General features: G+C 41.0%; 1 protein-coding gene across 3 annotated transcripts in view; it reads left to right on the top strand.

The window, feature by feature from the left end:
- The window catches only part of KMO (kynurenine 3-monooxygenase), a 69,391-nt gene that overhangs the window by 3,395 nt on the left and 44,720 nt on the right, over window positions 1-21,276 (top strand). The window lies entirely within an intron of this gene.

Genomic DNA, 21,276 nt, shown 5'->3' with positions numbered 1-21,276 from the left:
TCCTTTCGTTCTACCAATAAGCCTTGGTGCCTCTATAACGAAAATATATTTCAATTCTGGTCATTGCTACCATCAGTTAGGGCCATCATCATTCTTTATCCATACTCCTGCAGCCTCCTCCTAAATGATCTCCCAGCTTCTACTCTTATCCATAGGCAGTCACACAGCAGCCAGAATCAACCTTTCAAGTCATTAGTGTGATAATTACCATTCATTGCTTACAACCTTCCATTACAAATAAAGTAAAATCTAAACTCCTTACCAAAAGCCCTACAGGAACTGAGTCTGTCTACCTGCCTGGCCTCATCCTTTCCATGTTTTTGTTTTTTATATTACCTATCAGCACCTGAAATCATGTACTTTATTTGTTTGGAGTAAGTAGGTAAGCTATTTATTAAGCATCTATTCCTACAAGGATATAGCCTCTCGTGGCTGGAACCACACCTAATATTACTTAATGTCATTATTTAGTATTTGACAGATAAATTAATGAAAGGAATGAAAAACTCTTCTTAAAGATATGAAGGTAAAGGAAATTTCATAGTGGATGAAAGACTGAATATTGAGGAAATTTAAAAAATTAAAAAAGAATTCTGATTACATAAAGTGATTCAAGAAGGTTAAATTTAATACATAAAGGACAAAATTATTTTCTTGCCCATCTACTTTCTTGTGTGTGTGTGTGTGTGCGTGTGTGTGTGTGTGTGTGTGTTTCACCCTTCCCCTTATCTTCCTCCCCATGGACTGATCCCAGTCCTTTAGAATAGGATCTCTGATTATTAAAGGCTGATACACTAAAGGCTCTCTCTGGACCCCAGGGGAAAAACTGCAAGAGCCGAGAACCTTTACTCAGAAGTCCAAATAATATAACGAACTGATTTTTTTCCCCAATGATACCTTGCCTAGTGAAAGATTACTCAAGAATTTGTCTTTGCTCTAATGTAGTGATCATCTGATTCTGTGATTAACCAATTGATTTTTGTTCTTTGAAAACATGTTAAGTCAAAGAGGTCAGAAGTAACCAATAGATCAATGAAGGTCTTTGAGAAACTAAAGGTGAAAGAAATTGTAAACAATGATCATAAACTGGTTAAAGTTATCTATTGAAGAGTGGGAAAAGACGTTAAAACAGTTTTTCAAGAATGTTAATCTGAGTATTTACAAAAATCACTATACTCACTTAGTTATTTTCCTTCTTGTGTGAAACGCTGCTCCCAATCCCTTCCCCTGCAATAGGGATTATCTCCTGGAAGTTGGGGGTGTAACTTCTCCTGCGAATGTACACAGGACTGTGCTTGCCTTTATCACAGACTGCATTCTGTTAAAGTTATAGACATAATGATTGTAAAGAGATAATTGTTTAGTTGTTGAGTCATGTCTGACTGTTTTGTGACCCAACGGACTGCAGCCAGCCAGGCTCCTCCATCCATGGGATTTCCCGGGGAAGAATACTAGAGTGGGGTGCCATTTTCTTCTACAGGGGATCTTCCCAACCTAGGGATCGAACCCGTGTCTCTTGCATCTCCTACGCCAGCACGTGGATTCTTTACCACTGAGCCACCCACATTTGTAGATATGCATGGTTTATTCCCCATAGAAGCTTCTGTAACTTCGAGTCTAAATATTTTCTTATCTTTGGGTCCTGCCCCCTTTTCTTTTATAACGGTATCCCAGTGTCTTGTATTGTCAAACACACTAAAATATCTTGTGTGCGTGAGTTTGCTTTCAGAACAAAGTGGAGGATCATGCTCTTAGATGTTATGGGAAAATAAAACAAAGACACTATTTTTCAGAATGGAGTCATAATGAATGCAATACTTTGAAGGACTAACATTAAAAAAAAGAAGAAGATTTAAAAAACAATCTCTACTTTTCAGGCTGAAAAGAGTTTTGTTGTTGTTGTTTAGTCACTCAGTTGTGTCTTACTCTTTGCAACCCCATGGACTATGTAGCCCACTAGGCTCCTCTATCCTTCAGATTCCCCAGGCAGAAATACTGGAGTGGGTTGCCATTTGGAAGGAGTTTTACAGTCTTCCAATTCTAACCTAAGGCAACCCAGGGGTGAAAAACTGCCACATGAGTTTACGTTAGAGTGAGACTGGTTTTCTTTACCAAATGACAATCCAGAGAAGTCAAAAGAAAGGCCATTGCACATGTGTCCTGAGGATGTGTAGGTATTCAGTTTCTTGGTGTCTGGAAATGCTGCTGCTGAGGTGACTGTTTTCGGTGTTTACAAGTATGATGGAAATGACCAGAGTTTGCAGTGATAGTTACAGCTACTGATCTCTCATTTTTTGGCTGAAGTTTAGAGTTTCAGCTGTAAGGAATATTGAGAATAGCAGTCTTAGTTGTTGCCTGCTGTTGTAGTGTGTGTCCATTGTTCTAGCACGCACTTTGAAGATGTATTTTAGGGCAATATTGAAGCATTTCTTCTGTCTCCCTAGCTGATAAGCAACTCCTTTTCCCCTTTGTTTGACCCAGCAAAATTCTTCATTAAGAGCTTATTTAGAGGGTAAATTTGTTCAAAACATCAGGTCAAGGAGATGTGTTTTCCATGACTTATTATTGCTAATTGGGGCCCTGTCCCCTAGTATTCAAGTTGTTAGTGGCCTCTACTGGTGAAATTGGGGCTTCCCAGGTGGCTCAGTGGTAAAGAATCTGCAGGAGACACAGAAGATGCAGGTTCAATCCCTTGGTTGGGAAGATCCCCTGGAGAAGGGAATGGCAACTCACTCCAGTATTCTTGCTAGGAAAATTCCATGGACAGAGGAGCCTGGTGAGCTATAGTCCATGGGGTCGCAAAAGAGTTGGACATGACTTAGGGACTAAACAACAACTGATGAAACTTCCTTTGAAACTGCTTGATTGTGATGCTATGAGAGGTTATATCTCATGTCTAGAGATGTTAAATTCTGTCACAAATTTATAGGCTCAAAATGGACCTTATGTCAAATTGGCCCTAGACAGTGTTTTCAACCCTGTCTCCCTAGGGTCTTTCCACCTCACAGCTCACTCTTCACTCAGTTCAGTTGGATAGAAGCAGCAAAAGACAGTGAGGAGAATGCACAGGAAAGGCTGCAATCTGCTGGAAGTGCAGGAACGCTTACCCTCTCCAGGTCTTGGATTCTTCATCATGGGCTAAGACTAGGTCCCTAAGTCTTTTAGCTCTGCAGTTTTGCTGCTTCCTTTTCATACTTCCTCACAGGTCACTAGCTTTGTTCTCAATCTAGTCTTTATAAACATAGAAATCAAATGTCACCTAGATTTTTCACTTTCTCCAAAATAAATATTCTAGACATGTATAAACCATCAAATGTTTCATAACTTTTGGTTTTGAACTGTGGTGCTTTTGAACTGTGGTGCTGGAGAAGAGTCTTGCAAGTCCCTTGGACTGCAAGAAGATCCAACCAGTCCATCCAAAAGAAGATCAGTCCTGGGTGTTCATTGGAAGGACTGATGCTGAGGCTGAAACTCTCAATACTTTGGCCACCTCATGTGAAGAGTTGACTCATTGGAAAAGACCCTGATGCTGGGAGGGATTGGGGGCAGGAGGAGAAAGGGACAACAGAGGATGAGATGGCTGGATAGCATCACTGACTCGATGGACATGAGTCTGAGTGAACTCCAGGAGTTGCTGATGGGACAAGGAGGCCTAGCGTGCCGTGATTCATGGGGTCGCAAAGAGTCGGACACGAATGAGTGACTGAACTGAACTGAACTGATAGTTCTCTATATAGTTGATGCTGGGAAAGATTGAAGGCCAGAGAAGGGGATGATGGTTGGAGATGAGATGGTCGGATGGCATCACCGACTCAATGGACACGAGTTTGAGTCAACTCTGGGAGTCGGTGATAGACAGGGAGGCCTGCCATGATGCAATCCATGGGGTTGAAAAGAGTCAGACACGACTGAGCAACTGAACTGAACTGAACTGAACTAATAGTTGGTTCAAGTGTATACTTTTTACTTTATGCAAATATTGATGAGCCAAACCATGCAAATAGCTTAATAACTATTATTATTTTGTTTCATTAATATTAAAATATCTATTCACTTCACTCTTGTTTTCCACTCCTCAGGCACAAAAACCAATGTATGATAAACCTGTATTACTGCCCTGATTTCTAGCACCTTGTAAAAACAGAAGTGAAGTCAGTTTCTTTGTGACCACAGATGTCATCTTGAATTTGCTCAATATGTAAGAGACAAGTTTTCATCTCACTCTACTAGCTTTCGTCAATTTCTTTTGTAGTTTTGCTCATGTTCCAATTCCTCTCACCAAATAAGTTTTCTTTCAGCTATCTCACTCACATATCTGTATTTCTCTAACAGGCCTGACTAACATTTTGAGTATTTTTTGCTACACTGATAGATAAAGTACCTCATAAACCCTGTTCTCACCTACATAAAACAAAAGTCCTTGTTCAGAGTTTAGTTCATTTGCTGCCTAATGAACAGTATCTGAAATGGAACCAATAACTTTAGACAGATCAGTTTTGTTAACTGCCTACCAAGAAAGCATTCTGCTTCTTGGCCTTTTGGCTGAGATCGCAGACAGTAAAGCGTCTGTTAAAGATGTGGGAGACTTGGGCTCGATCCCTGGGTTGGGAAGATTCCCTGGAGAAGGAAATGGCAATCCATTCCAGTACTCTTGCCTGGAAAATCCCATGGACAGAGGAGCCTGGTAGGCTACAGTCCATGGGGTCGCAAAGAGTAGGACACGACTGAGCGACTTCACGTTCACATTCCTTTTTATTGGTTCCAAAATACTCTGTTTGTCCATCTGTCCATACACATCTCTTCATTCAGCTATTCATATGTCTGTCAACTCAAAGAGAAAAGAACACTCCTCCACTGGTGATGATAATCTTAGTTGGCACTTTTTTCTTGAAGACAATTTGGAAAAAATATATGCTGATAGTCTTAAAAATATGGAGGAATTGAAGAAAGCAACATGCTCCCTCTCTCTCTGAAAGTCAGCTTCAGCAATGCCTTGCCTTTAGAGGGAAGATTATCCTTTAATCTGAGGGGAGTTAAAAGCATTAGAATCTAATACAGACTCTCAAATACACCAGATCTGGAGTATGCACAAAACCTGTAACAAAACCTTCTAAAAATCTCGTTCACTCTCAACCTCTTCCACGTACTTTGCAGTTATTCCAAAAGCAAAACCAAAGAAGATACAACTAACTCCGGCCACACTCCAAGCCATCAAAACCCTCTCCTCAACTTATCTCAGACTCTCTTCTACTCCTTTCTCATTACCTGTTTATAATTAAGCAATATAAATTCCTCCTGATACTAAACAATATAAATTCCTTCATTCCTCCTGATACTAAGGCCCAAGAACCAATAGGGCAGGCAGAAAGAGAGTATGGATCTCAGAAGTTTCTGGGAGTTTGTCCCTGTCACTAAAACCTGTGCTTTGATGGACCATTTCATTATTGTGATTTTACCCAAAGAACTCAGTGGGTACCATGCAATTGTTTATAACCCTAAAAATTTAAAATAACTCCAGTGTACAAATATAAGGGCATTGCATACAACAAAATGTAAAGCAATTCATAAGTATTATGATTTAAAATATCTTATGACTTGGAAATACATTCACAGTATACTATTCCTTTTTAAAAGATAATTATATAATAAAATATATATCCTACTACCATTTTAAGAAGAAATATCATTTGCTTTATATACATAGGCAATGTTACTACTGGTTCTCCCTGGTGGTAAGGGTGTGGAAGATTACATTTTCTTTCAAATACTTTCTAAATTTTTATTACAAACTGTTGAGTCTTTTACTAAGTATCAGGTCTGTACTGGAAATAGAAAGATGGACAAAATATAAGCCATACACATATCATGAATCCCTGGGCATTCACAGCCTAGTGGGAAAGTCAGTCAGGAATGTAAATAAATAATTCAGCTAATTAGGAAAGATATTAAAACACATATACACATCCATGGAATTAAAGAAGAAAAAACACGTCTTTTGGAGTTGGAGAGATACTGAGAGAAATTGTACAGAGGATATGATTCTTGAATGAAGGCTAAAGGAGGAGAAAACAGCACAGGCAAAGGGAACATTAGATTCAAATGCACACAAGTATAAAAGTACAAGGCATATTCAGGAAATATACAGTGACTTTGGTCTACCTCTTACAGATAGTACATGAGAATAAGAAAAAAAAATGAGCTTGAGAGGCTGGGATCAAATATAAGAATCTTTTATGCCATGTTGAAAACTTGAGACTTTTTCTTAAAGATTTATAAGGAGCCAATGAAGGATTTTAAGAAAGGAACTGCATCATTCAATTTCTGTTTTAGACAATAGCCAGCTCTTCTGGAAGTATGACTTAAATAGGTTCTTGGAAGAAAAGTTACAACCAACCTAGATAGCATATTGAAAAGCAGAGACATTACTTTGCCAGTAAAGGTCTGTCTAATCAAGCCCATGGTTTTCCCAGTGGTCATGTATGGATGTGAGAGTTGGACTGTGAAGAAAGCTGAGTGCCGAAGAATTGATGCTTTTGAACTGTGGTGTTGGAGAAGACTCTTGAGAGTCCCTTGGACTGCAAGGAGATCCAACCGGTCTATTCTGAAGGAGATCAACCCTGGGATTTCTTTGGAAGGAATGATGCTAAAGCTGAAACTCCAGTACTTTGGCCATCTCATGCGAAGAGTTGACTCATTGGAAAAAACTCTGATGCTGGGAGGGATTGGGGGCAGGAGAAGAAGGGGATGACCGAGGATGAGATGGCTGGATGGCATCACTGACTCGATGGATGTGAGTCTGAGTGAACTCCGGGAGTTGGTGATGGACAGGGAGGCCTGGCGTGCTGCAATTCATGGGGTCACAAAGAGTCGGACACGACTGAGCGACAGAACTGAACTGAACTGACGGGGAGGAAGAATTACTAGAAAACTTCTAGTAGTTCAGGCGATAGGCAATGGGAGCCCCATATATGAACAGTGGAAGGTATGGGAAGGAGATCTATTTTCAGAGAGATTTGAAAGGTGAAATAAATAGGACTTGTTACCTCGTTAAACATATATTTGTAGGTAGAGAGGGCATTAACTATTCTTCGAGTTACCCTCGTTGGGTAATAGCAGGTAGAGTCGTCATTCACTAAGAGAATGAATGCAGAGGAGGAGAAGGGTCTGAAGATTGAGGAGGGGAATAAGTTGAATGTGAGGTATGCTGAAATGAAGATTCCTAGGAATCTTCCTACGAAGACACCCAGGAAGAGAGGTTCAGTAGTCAGAGATGGTGTTCTGGAGGAGTATCTAGGCTAGAGAAAAAGTCATGAACAAACTTTCTTAAGAGCCCCAACTTAAAAGTGTGTGGGACATTCATCTTATCATCAACAAAGGAAGGAAAATCACGACTGTTGCTTGACCTTAGAGGCCAAATTCAGATGATACAGGTAAGAGAGTTCAGAGTAAGATCTAAATAATAAAACATTTGACACAACATTCACAATTCTAGAGCCCTCGGATGGCTCAAATGGTAAGAACCTGCCTGCAGTGCAGGAGACCCAGGTTCGATCCCTGGGCTGGGAAGATCCCCTGGAGAAGGGAATGGCAACCCACTCCAGTATTCTTGCCTGGAGAGTCCTGTGATCAGAGGAGCCTGGTGGGCTACTGTCCATGAGTTGCAAAGAGCCGGGCATGACTGAAAGACTAACACTTTCACTTTCTCAATTCTAGCAGATGTAATAGTTACAAAGTATGAAGACATTCTTATTTGCTAATTTCAGAGTAAGTGCAATTAACAATCTGGTTCTTCTCATTACATTGCTATGGTCAAAGACCGAATTCTTCAAAGACCAAGCTATAGTTCCATGAGTAGGAGGTTATTAACAGGCTTTACTAAAGCCTGTTTGGTGATAGACTCAGAAACAAACAATCTTTATGACTCTTAGGGAAAGTTTTACATGCTTCAGTAGGTCACAAATAGTTGACACATGTTTAACATTACATTAATTTCATGAGTTGGAGTAGGAAATGACAACCCACTCCAATATTCTTGCCTGGAGAAACCATGGACAGAGGAGCCTGGTGGGCTACAGTCCATGGGGTCACAAAGAGTTGGACAGGACTGAAGTGATGGAGCATCAGTTCCATGAGTAGGAGGTTATTAATAAGCTTTGCTAAAGCTTGTTTGGTGACAGACTCAGAAACAAGCTATCTATGTGACTAGGGAGAGTTTTATATGCTTCATGAGGTCAAAATTAGTTGACTGATGTTTAACAATACATTATCAGATCAATTTCAAACATACTATATTAAAAGGCATAGAAAGTATGACATTTTAAAAATCATGATGTCTCTTCCTATCAAGGTCAGCATTTATATTGGATTGGCCCAAAAGTTTGTTTGAGTTTTCCTGATGTTATAGAAAACCTGAATAAATTTTGGGCTAATCCAATAAACTTAGTTTTCTCATGATCAATGGATACTTGAACAATCCTTGCTGCCGAGGTCACATGGGAATCAGCAGAAAGGTAGTAGATCCTACTGCTCAGCATGATATTCACATGATATACACTGGCTGAATGCCTGAGAAGCATAACTCCACATTTATATAAAAGAAATTTTCAAATTATCTTTTAAATTAGTGAGTTAGGCATCACTATAATGGTCCACAGTGGGGTCCAGGCACATGACCCTTAAAGAAGGAAGTTAGAAGAGACAAAGTGGGGAAATGGAAGAGCAGTAAGTTGGGTAAATCCATGATTACATAACCAAGGAATCACCTCAGAGTCTGCTGAAGCACAAACAAGCTAAGCCAGTTGTTAATAAAACATTTACTTTTCAGATTATTTTTTTAATCAAAACTGTTTACTGCTGCGAACTGTTGATGCTGCAAAACAAATATGGAGATTTTTCATAATAGTCTATGTCCAGGCTTACCTCTGTCTGGGTTTCCCTCATAGTTCAGTTGGTAAAGAATCTGCCTGCAATTCAAGAGACCCTGGTTTGATTCCTGGGTTGGGAAGATTTGCTGGAGAAAGGATAGACTACCCTCCCTCTCCAGTATTCTTGGGCTTTCCTTGTGGCTCAACTGGTAAAGAATCCGGGCAAAATGCGGGAGATCTGGGTTTGATCCTTGTGTTGGAAAGATCTCCTGGAGAAGGGAAAGGCTACCCACTCCAGTATTCTGGCCTGGAAAATTCCATGGACTGTATAGTCCACGGGGTTGCAAAGAGTTGCACAAGACTGAGTGACTTTTCACTTTCAGGCTTTACTCTAAGAACTGGCATGAAAACTACTAATAGCTCCTAGGAGTCTAACCACATATAGTTTCTCCCCTCCTCTCACCAGCCTCCCTCCTTATTGAATCACAGGAAGCAGCTGGGCCTTACCCAATAGTATGTGTTGGGTTTAGCATGATATACACATATTTTCCTTTCCATTTATATCTTTGGGTCTTCCTAGCATTTTTGCCTGTGTAACAACTAAAGAGTCTCTGGTGGCTCAGATGGTAAAGCATCTCCCCGTAATACAGAAGACTCAGATTCAATCCCTGGGGCAGGAAGATCCCCTGGAGGAGGTCATGGCAACCCACTCCAGTATGTTTGCCTGGAGAGTCCCATGGACAGAGGAGCATGGTGGGCTACAGTCCAATTCCTGATTAAGAGCATTTTACGTAGAAGTGAGAAGGAGAAATAAAGTTAGAGTGAGTATAAAAAGTACTTTATAAGCCATGTTACTAATCTTTCTAGCTGAATTTATATAATATCTACAAATAACTTTTCCTTTTAGTTTTATTCAAACCTTCAGTTCAGTTCAGTTCAGTTGCTCAGTCGTGTCTGACTCTTTGTGACCCCACGAATGGCAGCACGCCAGGTCTCCCTGTCCATCACCAATTCCTGGAGTTTACCCAAACTCCTGTCCATCAAGTCGGTGATGCCATTCAGCCATCTCATCCGCTGTTGTCCCCTTCTCCTCCTGCCCCCAATCTTTCCCAGCATCAGGGTCTTTTCCTACTTTTCGCATGAGGTGGCCAAAGTATCGGAGTTTCAGCTTTAGCATCAGTCCTTGCAATGAATACCCAGGACTGATCTCCTTTAGGATGGATTCAAACCTTAGTAATACAGAATTGGACATCTTATTATGACTGGTCTTGGAGAAAGCATTGTTGTTTATTCTTTTGTGCTTATTAATAATAAGAAACAGCAGCAGTATGTTTGAACTCACCACTCAACTGGAACTGATGCAGTGCAGTGACTTCTAATGGGGCTTCCCAGGTGGCTTAGTGGTAAAGAACCCGCCTGCCCATGCAGAAGCCAAAGGAGATGAGGGTTTGATCCCTTGGTTGGGAAGATCCCCTGGAGGAAGCCATGGCAACCCACTCCAGTATTCTTGCCTGGAGAGTCCTATTGACAGAGGAGGCTGGTGAGCTACAGTCCATAGGGTTGCAAAGAGTCCGACACAACTGAAGTGACTGAGCATGCAATGACTTACAATAACCTCTGTGCTTCTCTTCCACCCATTCAGTCAGTTCAGTCACTCAGTCGTGTCCGACTCTTTGCGACCCCATGAATTGCAGCATGCCGGGCCTCCCTGTCCATCACCAACTCCTGGAGTTCACCCAAACTCCTGTCCATCGAGTCGGTGATGCCACCCAGCCCTCTCATCCTCTGTCATCCCCTTCTTCTGCCCCCAATCCTTCCCAGCATCAGAGTCTTTTCCAATGAGTCAACTCTTCGCATGAGGTGGCCAAAGTACTGGAGTTTCAGCTTTCCCATCATTCCTTCCAAAGAAATCCCAGAGCTGATCTCCTTCAGAATGGACTGATTGGATCTCCTTGCAGTCCAAGGGACTCTCAAGAATCTTCTCCAACACCACAGTTCAAAAGCATCAATTCTTTGGCGCTCAGCTTTCTTCACAGTCCAACTCTCACATCCATACATGACCACTGGAAAAACCCATTACATTGCTCTAAATCTTGCTTCTCTTGCTTACATAAATATATGTAAAAGTTTTATGATGTGTACATGATATACGCTGGTCATATATATATATATATATATACACACACACACGTAAATAACATACTTCTAAAACTTGTGTATATACACATACATGTGATTTAGTTGTAGTTGTCTTTATTATGTGAGTATCAGGCAGTTTGAAGTCATCTGGGACTTTTTTACTCATAGTGTTACTCATATATTCATATTATACTATTTTATCATGTAATTATACCATAATTTCAGAATCGACACAACTGAAGCAATTTAGCAGCAGCAGCATACCATAATTTATTTGTCCTTACCTCTGTTATGGCTATTTAAACTGTTTCCAGAATTTTATTTATTTTCAGTTATGAAAACTGTGGCTCTGGATATTCTGGCATATGTCTCCAGGAGTTTCCCTTGGGTATATGCCTTGAAGAGGAATTGCTGATTTGTCAGAGATGTGAAAACTCAACTTGAAATCGCTGCAAGCAATGCATATGAGATCCTACTGACCCTCACCCTCTCTAGCACTTAAAATTTTCATGAAACAAGATTATACTTAATCCTATTATTTCCATATCATGTGATATTCCTTCTTTTCCTTCTGCCTCATAAGGAACTATTTATGCAGGCTTGACTGGCAAACATACAGGAAGTGTTGGAGAGGTAGGGATCAACACTTGGAAACTTTAGAAAAATTTGAAGCATATCTTCACCTGAGTCAGCTTTGTCTCCCTAGATGCTGGAATCAAATTTTGGTCAGAGAAAAGTAACACAACAAACCCATGAGGGTAGGTCATGGAAATGAGCCCCTTCTGAGCCCAATCGCTGACTCTCATTAATATTTGTACATCATTTGTTATAACTCATTTATTCCATAATTCAAATTGAATTCCCTGGAAACAAATGAATGTTCTTCTTGCGTCTGAATCTCAGTTTCTCTACTTTTCTATTATTGTCACTAAAGGAAAGTTGGTGTGCCTGACATACAGTGAGGCTAAACGAACCAAAATGTCAGTTTGGAGCAGAGGAAGGTTTATTGTAGGGCCATGCAAGGAGACTGGTGGCTCATGTCCAAAAAAACCATGAACTCCCTGAAGAGTTTCACCAAAGCATTTTAAAAGGCCAGGTGAGGTGGAGAGGGTGGGTGGTGGTCACAGGGTATATGATCAGCTAGTGCACAATTCTCTGATTGGTTAATAGTGAAGGAAAGGGTGGTGTTGCAGGGGTTAACATTCAGTGTTTAGGCTCAAGGAGGTCTGGGGCTTTCACATCTGTTAAAAAGTGACTCAGGAAATGTGCATCAGGTACTGTTATCTAGGTACTTCAGAGAGGAGCTAAAGCAGAAGTTATGGGAGAATGGACTTCCCTGGAAAGGCCCCATATGGTCCTGCTCAGTTATATCATTTCCCTATATTAAGTTCACTGATCTTCTGCTGTTTAGATTGTGGTTTTCGTGTCCTGTTGTCTTTCTCCCTGGACTGTTTTCCCAGTATATACAATAGAATATTACTCAACCATAAAAAGGAATGAAGTTGGGCCATTTGCAGAGATGTAGATGGAACTAGAGCCTGTCATACACAGTGAAGTAAGTCAGGAAGAGAAAAACAAACATTGTCTAATAACACATGTATGTGGAACCTATAAAAATGGTACAGATGAACCTATTCACAGGGCAGGAATAGAGATGCAGACATAGAGAATGGGTGTGTGGAGACAGGGAGCGGGGTGGGGATGAGATGAATAGGGAGATCGAGACTGACAAATATACACTGTCATGTGTAAAAGAGATAGCTAATGGGAACCTGCTGTACAGCCCAGGGAGCTCAGCTCAGTGCCCTCTGGTGACCTAGTGGATGGGATGTGGGTTAGGAGGAAGGTTTAACAGGGAGGGGATATATGTGTACATGTGGCTGGTCCACTCCATTGTGCAGCATAAACTAACACAACATTGTGAAGCAACTATACCCCAGTAAATAAGGAAATAAAAGAAAAAACTAATTTCTAAATTACTTCCTCTACCCTCATTCCAGCTTTCCTGACCCTCTTGGTCTCCTGATCAGTATCCTTCTCCTGTCCTGTTTTCCATAAGCATAAAAGCAGTTATGATCATGAACTGTGGGTGTGTGTATTAGTTGTGCAGTTGTGTCCAACTCTTTGTGACCCCACAGACTGTAGCCTGACAGGCTTCTCTGTCCATGGAATTCTCCAGGCAAGAACACTGGAGTGGATTGCCATTCCCTTCTCCAGTGATCATAACACTGTGAAAGAAAGAGGAGATTCACAAACCTTTTTTTCTTCAGTGAAACTTACTCAATCTAGCTTTTAATCCCTTCTATTTTTTTTCTAATGCAACAGAGCAATTTAGCCATTTGAAGAAATTTATTTTATTGCATGAACTTTACTGTTAGCTTACAGTTTTTCTTTCCTTGATACAATTTATTACTATTGCCTTTACTAGATATTATTTTTTTTAATTAGAGTATAATTGCTTGACAATGTTGTGTTAGTTTCTGCTGTACAATGAAGTGTATCAGCCACATGTATACACATATTCTGTGCCCCCTCTCCACTGCTTGGACCTCCCTCCTATCCCCCCACCTCATATACCTTTGGCCTCATTATCAACCTTCCCTTACCAGAGTGATATGTTGTTGTTATTGTTTAATCACTAAGTTGTGTCCAATTCTTTTGTAACCCCCATGGGCTGTAATCTACCAGGCTCCTTGGTTCATGGGATTTCCCAGGCAAGAATACTGGAGTGGGTTGCCATTTCCTACTCCAGGGGATCTTCCCAACCCAGGGATTAAACCCGCATCTCCTGCATTGGCGGGTGGGTTCTTTACCACTGCACCACCTGGGAAGCTCTTGTGACTCCACAACTGTACTAATAGGTCCCCTACACACTGCCCAGGTGCAACGCCCTCTACTTATTCCCACATCCACTGGGGGCTGCTGTGAACCCCCCAGCCTCACATCTCAGAGCTTCTCTAGTTTAGTATTTACCCTCATCCAGCACTGTGAATCCTGTCTCCCTGCTGACTTCTTTGCTATTGTTCCTTCTAAAATCTTGCACAGAGTCCACTGGATCTGTTTTTTGGTATGCAAAATTTCCAGTGTTTTCTCTTTACTTACTGCATTGCCCCTGAGACTCCTGACCTTAGCTTAAACCTGAGGACAGCAACAGTCTGACAGCCCTCTCCCACAGCACAAGCATCTCAGGATTGGAAGTTGCCATGGTATCCTTACTCTACACTGCAACTTCCAGCCTGCAGCTTCTGTCTCCATTTTTATCTGTAAATCCTTTGAGGCTACCTGCACTATTTTATCACCTCTGTCCCCTCACTTTTGTCATCAATCAACCTCTAGGCCATTTCCACCCAATATTGAAGACTTCACATCTAATCTTTTGTCTGTATCCCAGCCCTGCCATTGCCTTGAGTGACTATCAAAGTTTGCATTGTTGTCTTAGCCAATCCCCTAGCCTCTCAGTTCCTTGGTTTCTCTACTTTCGACCCCTTCCACCTCCACTGTACTTCAGCCTCCAAGTCCCATGATGACACCCTGGACCTTGACACTGTCATTCCACAGAACTGCCTCATCTACAATAATAATGTTGGATATAGGGCTCTTTGTTCAAAACCTCCTGACTTCCTAACTCTCTCATTCAGTTGCTTCTGCTACATCTGTTCTTCACAGGGACCTCCTACCCACCTCATTCATTAGCCTTTTCTGTTTTCCTTCCTTCCCATCTAGCTTAATTGCTATTGTCCTTCAATCCAACTAATACTTCAACTCCTTGCTTTCTATTCCAACCACATGGCTGAATCCTACTCTGCTTGATTCCAGTGGTTTTCTTCCTTTCCATAGATATACATAGGTGGCTTGATTTGGTTACAAATTTTACTTAAAAATGTAATTCATTTATAAATTCAACAAATATCAATCCAGTGTTTATTATGTTTCAAACACAATGCTTTTGGCCAGGGATAAAATGATTAGAAGAAACAGTCTGCAGCTCAGTGGGGTAAATAGATATTGATTATAGGAATATCCTAAGGATGTAAGCTTTCAGTTGTGATAAGCACTTTCTATTAGTTTCTTAGGGCTGCCATAACCAGGTACCACAAGCAGGTGATTTAACAGAAGATATTTATCATTTCACAGTTCTGGAAGCTAGAGGTCTAGAATCAGGGTGTCCAAAGGTTTGGCTCCTTCTCAGGGCTATGAGAGAAAGATCTGTCCCAGGTCTTTCTCCTTGCCTTGTAGATGGCTGTCTTCTCCCTGTGTCTCATTATATCATCTTCCCTCTGAGAGTGTCTCAGTTTTCCCCTTTTTTATAAATATGCCCATTATATTGGATTTAGGGGTACTCTAGTGACCTCATTTTAACTTAATTAATTCTGTAAAGACTTTGTCTCCAAATAAGGTCATCTCTGAGGTACTGGGGTTAGGGCTTCAGCATATGAATTTCATGCTCATTCTTGCGCTCAGTTGCTCAGTCATATCTGATGCTTTGCAGTGCTATGGATGGTAGCCCTCCCCTCCAAGCTCTTCTGTCCATGGGGTTTCCAGGGCAAGAATACTGGTGTGGATTGCCATTCCTCCTCTAGGGGATCTTCCCAACCCAGGGATAGAACTCACATCTCCTCAGTCTCCTGCATTGCAGGTTCTTTACTGCTGAGCCACCAGGGAAGCCCTATATGAATTTGGGGAACCACAGTTCAACCCTTAATGCTTCTCAAAGGAGAAGTCTGTAGTGCTATGAGAACTCATAAGTAGGGAGTTTGAGATCATTACAACAGCTAAAGGAGGCTTTCTTAAGGAAGTAAAGCTGAGTGGAAACTTGAGGATGAATAGGTATTTACTAGAAAGAGAAAAGAGGAGAAGATTGTTCACCACTGAAATCTTTTGGTAAAGGAGAGCATGGTGAGAACAAGCAGCTGAAAGAAGGCTAGCAAAGCTGAGGTGGGAAAGTGATATGATCTCCATAATTTAAAAATATTATGAAGAAAATCTTAGACCTACAGTGATGTCATGTTTCTCTGGGAGGATTATATCATATTTGCTGGGAGGATTATATTTGTGGTTACCAGCAATCCTGGATGGACACAATCCAATCAGTGCTAGAGAAGATTCTTAGACCTACTTTGGTCCCTTTGATCATTGATTTATTTCCAGGTGACCCTATTACTTAGATACTTATTGAGGGTCCTAGCCCAAAGCCTGGGCATTTATTAAACCCTCCTGAGCGTGATGTCAGGGTATGTGTCCTAAACTCCAGATTTTGTCCTTGTAGCATCATGGGTCTATCCAAAATTCTGTTGAAATGCGTTGCCTCCTCTGCAATCAGTAGATAACCCTAGATGTAGCTCCAAATGCCAAGTTCTCTTGTCTGGGCTTTCTTTTTCTCTTAGCAGAAGAGTTCATTCAAATGGCCTATTTTACCATTACACTGCTTGTAGAGAATTAAATGGTCTTTAAATGACTGCTTGTAGAGAATCATTAAATGGTCATTAAATGACTGCTTGTAGAGAATCAATGGTCAAGAAGTCAGATGAATGCTAATAGAATAGAAGCAAACTTGACATTAATCAAGCAGAATGATTATGATAACTAGCAGCAGAATGGTGAAAATGAGAAGAGATGGATAGATGGAGAAAAATTACAGGGTAGAATTGACAGAACTTAGAATGGATTGGATGTGGAGGATGAAGTGCCACAGATGACTCTTAGATTTCTAGCCTGAGCAACAGGATGGATGAGATGCCATTCTCTGAGATATCCCATCCATTCCATGTGAAGAGAACTGACATGATTTGGGGTAAGGATCATAAGTTTCAATTTGTATCTGTTGATTCAGATGTGTTTTGAGACATTTTATAAGCTACATCAATTAAATATGTGTGGTTGTGTTGGTATTCAGTCACTAAGTCGTGTCTGACTCTTTGTGACTCCATGGACTATAGCCTGCCAAGCTCCTCTGACCATGGGATTTCCCAGACAAGAATACTGGAGTGGTTTGCCATCTCCTTCTCCAGGGGATCTTCCTGACCCAGGGACTGAACTCACATCTCCCTGTTAGCAGGCAGAGTCTTTACCAACGAACCACCTGGGAAGCCCTTAAACATCTATATGCATGAGCTCAAAAAAGGAGATCTGAGTGGGAGATGTAAGTTTCTGCATCACCATGGGTATAGAAGGTGGACCACAATGGATGCTTAAGAAATCCCAGCACTTTGGTGGACATGGAAACTGATACAGCCATTATGGAAAAAAGTATCCAGTTTCCTTAAAACACTAGGAATAAATCTACCATATGACCTAGCAATGCCGCTGTTGGGCACAAACCCTGAGAAAACCACAATTCTAAAAGACATATGTACCCCAATGTTCAATCCAGCAATACTTACAATAGCTAGGACATGGAAGCAACCTAGATGTCCATTGACAGATGTGGTACATATATACAGTGGAATATTACTCAGCCAGAAAAAGAGATGAATTTGAGTCAGTTGTAGTGAGGTGGATGAAACTAGAGTCTCTCATACAGAGAGAAATGTCAGGAAGAGAAAAACAAGTACTATATATTTACAGATATATATGGAATCTAGAAAAATGGTACTGATGAACCTAGCAGAGAATGGACCCATGGACACAGCAGAGGAGGGTGAGGGTGGGATGAGTTGAGAAAATAGCATTGACGTATAAACACTATCATATACAAAATAGGTGGTGGGGAATTGCTAAATTGCACAGGAAGCCCAGCCTGGTGCTCTGTGATGACATGGAGAGGTGGGGTGGTGGGAGGGGAGGGAAGGGAGGGAGGGAAGGGATATATATACATACACACATACATACATGTATTTATATATGTGTGTGTGTATATATATATAATATTTGACTGATTTGAGTTGTTGTACAGCAGAAAACAAAACACAAAATTGTAAAATAATTTTTCACCAACTAGAAAAAGAAACCCCAACATTTGACTGTCCTTCTTTGCGTGGGTGAAAGACAAAAAGAGGAAATGGCTAGAGATGCATAAAAAAAAAAGAAAATGAAGAAAGTTTAGTGTTTCAAGAAGAAAGGTTAGTTAGCAGTATTGAACACTGCTGAAAATTTGTGATAATTATATGTAGATGATGTTATCAAATTCAAGTTGCTCAGTAGTGATAAGCAAATCACTGCAATCTGTATAAAGCTATTCAGGAGAGCAACACACTAAAGCTTCAAGAAGACAATAAACAAAAAGTCTTCATAATCTCAAAGTAGGGAAAGATTTCTTAAGCAGTATACCAAATGCATTAGCAATAGTATAAAAGATTGATAAATGTTACTGCTGCTGCTGCTGCTAAGTCGCTTCAGTGGTGTCCGACTCTGTATGACCCCATGGACCACAGCCCACCAGGTTCCCCCATCCCTGGGATTCTCCAGACAAGAACACTGGAGTGGGTTGCCATTTCCTTCTCCAGTGATGAAAGTGAAAACTGAAAAGTGAAAGTGAAGTTGCTCAGTCTTGTCCGACTCTTAGAGACTCTATGGACTGTAGCCCTCCAGGCTCCTCTGTCCATGAGATTTTCCAGGCAAGAGTACTGGAGTGTGTTGTCATTGCCTTCTCTGATAAATGTTACTACACGAAAATAAAGAGATTCTCATCACTGAAGATGCTATCAGTTAAGTTCAGTTGCTCACTCATGTCCAGCTCTTGCAACTCACTCATGTCCAACTCTTTGCAACCCCATGAATCGCAGCACAGCAGGCCTCCCTGTCCATCACCAACTCCCAGAGCTCACTCAGACTCACATCCATCGAGTCAGTGATGCCATCCAGCCATCTCATCTTCTGTCGTCACCTTCTCCTCCTGCCCCCAATCCCTCCCAGCATCAGAGTCTTTTCCAATGAGTCAACTCTTCACATGAGGTGGCCAAAGTACTGGAGTTTCAGCTTTAGCATCATTCCTTCCAAAGAAATCCCAGGGCTGATCTCCTTCAGAATGGACTGGTTGGATCTCCTTGCAGTCCAAGGGACTCTCAAGAGTCTTCTCCAACACCACAGTTCAAAAGCATCAATTCTTCGGCACTCAGCTTTCTTCACAGTCCAACTCTCACATCCATACATGAACCACTGGAAAAACCATAGCCTTGACTAGACGGACCTTTGTTGGCAAAGTAATGTCTCTGCTTTTGAATATGCTATCTAGGTTGGTCATAACTTTTCTTCCAAGGAGTAAACATCTTTTAATTTCATGGCTGCAATCACCATCTGCAGTGATTTTGGAGCCCCCCAAAATAAAGTCTGTCCCTGTTTCCACTGTTTCCCCATCTATTTCCCATGAAGTGATGGGACCAGATGCCATGATCTTCGTTTTCTGAATGTTGCACTTTAAGCCAACTTGTTCACTCTCCACTTTCACTTTCCTCAATAGGCTTTTTAGTTCTTCTTCACTTTCTGCCATAAGGGTGGTGTCATCTGCATATCTGAGGTTATTGATATTTCTCCCTGCAATCTTGATTCCAGCTTGTGTTTCTTCCAGTCCAGCATTTCTCATGATGTACCCTGCATATAGGTTAAATAAGCAGGGTGACAATATACAGCCTTGACGTACTCCTTTTCCTATTTGGAACCAGTCTTTTGTTCCATGTCCAGTTCTAACTGTTGCTTCCTGACCTGCATACAGATTTCTCAAGAGGCAGGTCAGGTGGTCTGGTATTCCCATCTCTTTCAGAATTTTCCACAGTTTATTATGATCCACACACATCACCAGGCTCTTTAGTTCCTCTTTACTTTCTGGCATTAGAGTGGTATCATTTGCACATCTGATGTTATTGATATTTCTCCTGGCAATCTTGAGTCCAGTTTGTAACTCATCCAACCTGGCATTTCATTTGATGTGCTCTGCATATAAGTGAAATAAGCAGGGTGACAATACATAGCCTTGCCATACTCCTTTTTCAATCTTGAGTCCGTCAGTTAGTTGTTCCATACAGGATTCTAACTGTTGCTTCTTGACCCTCATCCAGGTTTCTCAGGAGACAGGTAAGATAAGTAGGGTAGTTCCATCGCTTTAAGATTTTTCCTCAGTTTTTTATTATCCACACAGTCAAAAGGCTTTAGTGTAGCCAATGAAACAGAGGTAGATGTTTTTCTGAAATTCCCTTGCTTTCTCTATGATCCAGTGAATGTTGGCAATTTGATCTATGGTTCCTCTGCCTTTTCTAAACCCAGCCTGAACATCTGGCAAATATAAGCTCTCAGAGGCTGCTGGTGGGAAAACACATTAGTACAAAATTTTGGAAAACAGTTTGGCATAATAAAGTTGAAGATACATAAACCTTTGACCAGAGATTCCACTTCTGTGAATAAAATGCTAAAGAAATATCATGCACACATGCACCAGGATACATGTATGGAAATGTTCTTTGCAGCTTCTTAATATTCTCAGGCCATCTTTTCACAATATCCACATACATCAAGCCCTTATTCTGTATATCTCTAAACTTGTATAATCAATATATCAATTATATCTCAATAAAACTGGAAAAATAATATTGTCAGGCCAGAAACAACTCAAATGTTCTTCAACAGTAAAATGGCTAAATCAGTTCAGTTGAGTTCAGTCATGTCCAACTCTTCTTGATCCCATGGACTGTAGCACTCCAGACCTCCCTGTCCATCACCAACTCTGGAGCTTGCTCAAACTCATGTCCATCGAGTCGGTGATGCCATCCAACCATCTCATCCTCTGTCATCCCCTTCTTCTGCCATCAATCTTTCCCAGCATCAGGGTCTTTCCCAATGAGTCAGTTCTTTGCATCAGGTGGCCAAAGTATTGGAGTTTCAGCTTCAGCATCAACTCTTCCAATGAATATTCAGGACTGATTTCCTTTAGGATGGACTGGTTGGATCTCCTTGCAGTCCAAGGGACTCTCAAGAGTCTTCTCCAACACCACAGTTCAAAATCATCAATTCTTTGGTGCTCAGCTTTCTTTATGGTCCAATTCTCACATCCATACATGACTACTGGAAAAACCATAGCTTTGACTAAACAGACCTTTGTTGGCAAAGTAATGTCTCTGCTGTCTAGTGGTCATAGCTTTTCTCCCAAGGAACAAGCATCTTGTAATTTCATGGCTGCAGTCACTATCTGCAGTAGTCTGTGAGATTTCATACAATGAAGAATCAAACAGGAAAAAAAAAAAAAAGAATCAACCAGTAATGAAAGGATGGCCTGGAGTTTATGTGGGATCATACAGATGATCTCACCAGCATACTAGTGAGTTAAAGCTGCTGCTGCTGCTAAGTC

This window comes from Ovis canadensis, chromosome 12 (assembly GCF_042477335.2).
Source record: "Ovis canadensis isolate MfBH-ARS-UI-01 breed Bighorn chromosome 12, ARS-UI_OviCan_v2, whole genome shotgun sequence".
In the NCBI taxonomy this organism is placed as follows: Eukaryota; Metazoa; Chordata; class Mammalia; order Artiodactyla; family Bovidae; genus Ovis; species Ovis canadensis.
Note: the sequence above shows the minus strand (reverse complement) of the source record. Positions and strands in the feature narration are given on the sequence as shown.